The following is a 5,871-nucleotide window of genomic DNA, read 5'->3' on the forward strand; positions in this document are numbered from 1 at the left end:
GCGCAAGGCACGGGCGATAAAATTTCTTCTCTGTTTGTGAGGCCCGCCCTTCACACACGTCTTATCTCACTATCTTAAACTACTATTCTTTCTTGTCAGAAATAAAAAAATAATTAAAAAAATCAAATTTTTTAAAAAAATTGCCATAAATTTATAACTTTGTTTTTAAAATTGGAATGAAATCTTTAAAAAATATATAAATTTTTGAAAAGAATTATATCATATAAAACTTTAAATATTACGCTAAAAAAATTATAATATTAAATATGATTTATGTTTCGATTAAAAAAATATATATATAATGTAAAAATTTATTTGATAATTTGTTCACTAGAAGCAATGCCACTCTATAACGCCCTTGTATTGCTTATTATGTAGCCGTGACAAATATACATACCAAGCCATATGTAGTCCAAGAAAATGGTGTTGATTAGAGAAATCACATTCTTGCAAGATCACAAATAAGGTATTAATGTTTGAGTGAGATTATAAATATGTACGGAAAAATAAAGGTAACAAATTTATATGAGAGCGCGAGAAAGAAAGAGAGACGGGAGGATGAATGTGTATATGTGATTATTATGTGCATGCTTTGTATTTGACAAGTCGCCACTACGTGCTCATCACTACTGTTTGAGTTGACACTTAAATAGTTGAACTTGACCCTTAACGCACCTTTTTTCCTTTTTCTTTTTTATTTATTTATTTGTTTTCTATGTGACTATATGGTTATACTCAAGGTAAAAAACGTAAATAAGCCAAGGGAGTTGATAAAATATGCAAATCCGCCAAACTGAAAATTGCTTCACGAATGAACCAAAGCACATTTCTATGTAGAACTCACTTTCTATTTAATTCAAACTAAATAGGTTCGAATTACAGATTGTAACCCATATCAACATAATTCGAACCAATTTGGTTCGAACTCTAACTCAATAATTCGAACCAATTAGGTTCGAATTACACACATTAAGTAATTCGAACCAACTTTGTTTGATTTACACGGACCATATTTCGTACTAGGCTGGTTCGAATTAGTGAGGACCAGACCTGTATATATATGGTGTGAACGTGAGTTGCTATCATTAGAGGGGAGGTAAGATGGCTAGTGAGGAGAGTTTCGTAGTATTGGTTCACCACAGAGGATCCATTAAGAGAAAAACTCGTTCCGGTGTGAAGTTCACTGATAAGGATCCTCTCTGTATTATCGTCAGGCCTACGACGAGATATGAGGACCTTGTTAGCTTTGTACTGCTGAAACTTGGTCTAGAAAGTGTGAAACGGGTTAAGAAGTTTTTTATCGAATTCCAATCACGGTGCTCCAGGAAACCGTGAAGTACGATTGTTTCACAATCGGGAGTGATGAGGACTTGCAGGTCATGTTTCATTGTCGCCGGCAGTTTTCAGAGGTGAGGACACCAGAACTTTTGGCAAAGTTGGTTGACGCGGTGTCCAGCACGGTGGGTTCAAACCGGAATACCACCACTTTAGCCACGGTAGCCGGTTCTAGCTCCAGACCAGCCGTTGCATCTTCCTCCGTCCCTGCGTACGAGCCACCCGTCCAACCTGTCGCCTCCCTTCGTTCGCTGTTGATTTCAACGGCAGTGTAGGCGACGAGGTCGGAGAAGGGAAATATCTGCGGACCTCTTTACAGTGTGCTGTACCGGCTGGGGTTGGAGATAGATTATTGGATGATCCAGAGGACGATGATGTCGAGCCGGATATGATTGCTGATGACAGTGGCGATGATGTTGGAGCAAGTGAGCCTGTTGGGGCGGGCGGTGGTTCTAGCTCTGGCACGCAGCAGTACCCTCCACATTTTTCCTTTTTGGACTTGGATGCCATGAGGCAGGAGGGGGTTCCTGGGCAGCCGGCTGGATTTGGCGCTAGAGATGCTGGAGGGTCTGCAGGTCTGACAGAGTTTCAGGTTGGTTAGCAATTTCCGGATAAAGAAGAGGCCCTCTTAAGTGTCAAGACTTACAGCATCCGTCGAGTGGTACAGTACAAGGTCGTGACAATGGGTGCACATGGTTGATTCGGCTTAGTCTCCGACAGCGAAAGGGAGTTTGGGAGGTCAAACGTTACAACGGACCACATACTTGTCTCGCCACCTCCATTTCCAGCGACCACAGGAGTTTGGATTACCATGTGATATCGGCATTCATTATGCCAATGGTTAGGGCTGATGCATCCGTCAGCATCAAGGTGCTCCTAAATGCCACCGCCATACACTTTGGGTTTAGGCCGACTTACAGGAGGGTCTGGTTGGCGAAGCAGAAGGCTGTTGCTCTCATCTATGGTGACTGGGATGAGTCGTACAACGAGCTCCCAAGGTGGGTGTTAGGAGTCCAGTTGATGATGGCTGGTACTGTTGCAGTCCTAAGGACGAGCCCTGTTCGTGTCGGTGGACAGTTGGACGAGTCTCGAGCTTATTTTCACAGACTATTCTGGACATTTCCACCGTGTATCGAGGCATTCCGTCATTGCAAGCCCCTAATTAGTATTGACGAGACCCATCTGTATGGCAAGTATGGGGGAACATTGCTTGTCGCGATTGCATAGGACGGGAACTCCAACATACTCCCTGTTGCATTCGCATTAGTCAAGGGTGAGAATGCTGAGTCGTGGTCCTTCTTTCTCTCCCACCTGCGTGAGCATGTGACACTGCAGCCGGGTCTATTGGTTATCTCGGACAGGCATAACGGCATCAAGGCCGCGCTTGAGGCTCCTGACGGAGGCTGGTTACCTCCGTCTGCATACCGGGCATTCTGCATTCGACATGTTGCGGCAAATTTTGCCCTCACCTTCAAGGGCAAAGACGCAAGGAGGCTAATTGTGAATGCGGCGTACGCTAAGACCAAGGTCGAGTTCCATTACTGGTTTGACATTCTTAGGTCCGAAGACCCGGCGATGTGTTACTGGGCGAACCGGATTGAGTATTCGTTGTGGACACAGCATTGTGATGAGGGGCGTAGATTCGGACACATGACGACGAATATATCTGAGTGTGTGAACTCGATCCTCAAGGGTGTCAGAAATCTTCCTGTGTGCTCGCTAGTAAAGGCAACATACGGAAGGTTGGCCGAATTATTTGTTCACAAAGGGAGAAAGGCTGAGGCGCAGATGGGAACCGGACAACAATTTATTCAGCACTTAGTGAAGTGTATAGAGGCCAACTTGAAGACGGCTAGGTGCTTCACGGTTACTGTGTACGACAGGGATAACTCCGAGTTCACCGTCACAGAGACAACTCCGACTGGTTCTTTCTCACTGGGTAGCTACAGAGTCTCGCTTGCATCTCAGACATGTGATTGCGGATACTTCCAGGCACTTCATTTCCCGTGTCCCCACGCACTGGCATGCTGTGCCTACTCACGGCTTATATGGGAGCCTTACATCCACCAGGTGTATCATCTTAGTTCGGTCTTCAGTGTGTATCGGATGGGTTTCACACCTCCCATTCCGGAGGATTTCTGGCCACCATATGACGGGCCGACTGTCATTCCTGACCCCAATAAGAGGCGTGCGAGAGAGGGTCGTCCGAGGTCCACTCGGATACGGACCAATATGGATGAGGCAGATCCGAACGGCCAAAGAGATGTGGGCTTTGTCGGCAGCCCGGCCATACACGTCGGAGTTGCCCACAGCTCGGAGGAGCAGAGCACACACGGGGACATGATTAGGTGTATTTGTGGCTTTGGTACTTTTGTTATTTCAATTTCGCGTTTAGATTCCACTATTATCGGTTTTCTTACACATAGTTGGTGACTGATAGAATTTGTTAACAGTGCGATGTACTTTGAATGGGATTTTAGTTAATGAATATGTTCTGTCTGGGCAGTTTTAAACGAAATGTATGTCTAATGCACACCGGAATAAATAACTGTACGAGTTTTATTAAGACATGATGCGGAAACTATGTTCGTAACTTAAATTGCTGTGTGGAACGAATTCTTAGTAATTCGAACCAATTTAGTTCGAATTACTTGGTGACTATTTCTTCATTGTAATTCGAACTTAATTGGTTCGAATTATGGAGTTAGAGTTCGAACCAAATTGATTCGAATTATTTTGATATGGGTTATAATGTGTAATTCGAACCAATTTCAAATTACATGGAAAGTGAGTTCGAACCATGTTGGTTCGAACTACATAGAAATGTGCTTTGGTTGATTGATGAATCAGATTTTACTTTGGCTTATTTGTGTCAAATTATTCTCTCCTTATCTTGTTTATGTTTTTTACCATTATACTTATACTACTATACCATAAACCATACGAAGTTACGAACCACAGGCGACACAATATAACAGCATATGACTATTCATTCTCAGAACAGTTTAGTAAACTAATGTATGGCAACAACTAATTTATCTTCCATATGCCAGAAAAATTTACATAGAGATAGCTTCATATAAAGATACAAAGTTAATAGTTGATAATCGTTAACACATTGTTTGAATTGAGGAAATTTAAAGAAAAAAAATAGAAGAAGAAAAAATGAATAAAAAAAAGTAAGTTTTTAGATATTTGGATGAGAAGAGAAAATAGAGTAAAAAAAATAAAAATACTATTTGTACGTCAAAATTAGTTACTAAAATTAGCTATTAATGTATTTGTATATAAATATATGTGTGGTTTAATTTATTTTCAATGTGTATTTGTATTCCATCATGTATTTTATCCAGTAGCACAACTCGAAAAAAATAGTGTAAGACTCACTAAAATATTTTCACCCCAAATATGAGATGAAAATAAAAAATGTGACAAACTTAATAAAATTACACATTTATTCCTTGTCATTAATAAATTATAATATATATATAAAATAGATAAGGATATGAATATACTTTTATACTATTATGATTTTCTTTTTTCTAATTTTTCTTTTCATTCATTTTCTCTTCATCCAAACAATATATAAATAATTCTACTTTCCTTTCCTTTTATTTTCTTTCCTCCTATTTTATTTCTTTCTATTTTCTTTCTTTCTGTTTTCTTTTTCTATACCCAAACAAAGTCTAAATGATAAATTTAATCAAATTTATCAAATTATTTAACAGTTTTAGACTATAAACTTCACATGATGACAATTATACGTAAGTTTTCACCTTAATAAGATACAAATGATCGGATTCAATCTATATATTTGCGGTATTTATTTGAATCCGTTCTAAAAATTATAAATATTGATCCGATCCACATATTAATAAGATCGGATTGAGAATTTTAAGTAAGTATTCGCATATTCTGTTTGTATATCCGTAGATCTGCAAAAAATAAGTAAATAAATAAATAAATATTCTTTTATGTTTTATATCAACTAATAATTATCATATAAGTTGTATTATTTTATTTTTATTATTTAAAAAATATATTTAATAATATATTTATGAGATGTTTAAAAGAATAAAAAATTATTGATATTTTTAATAAAAATAAATTTTTTAAAATATTTTTTATATATTTTATCTGATTCGATTCGCACAATCGCATCCAAATTAAAAAATTGCAGATATTAAATTCGATCTGATGATTTTAGTGTGGATCAGATCAAAATTTTGATCATATCCAATTCAATTCAATCTCCTATCAATAAAATACAAAGATGTTTATTTTGGTAGTTGACTAATTTATACATATTAGTGATAAAAAAATACATGAGTAAACAATTATCACGTGAATTATATTAATTTCTATCACCATTTATCTTTTACTTATTTTTTGAAAAATATTATATCATTGTAAATACAAAATTATTTTCATAAATAATTATAAAAAATAAACATATTTTTATAATTTTTTTATTATTGTGATAAAAATATATATTTTTACAATAAAAAATTAAAATAAAATTATTTTAATCTAATA

Source organism: Arachis duranensis, chromosome 9, assembly GCF_000817695.3.
Source record: "Arachis duranensis cultivar V14167 chromosome 9, aradu.V14167.gnm2.J7QH, whole genome shotgun sequence".
Lineage (NCBI taxonomy): Eukaryota > Viridiplantae > Streptophyta > Magnoliopsida > Fabales > Fabaceae > Arachis > Arachis duranensis.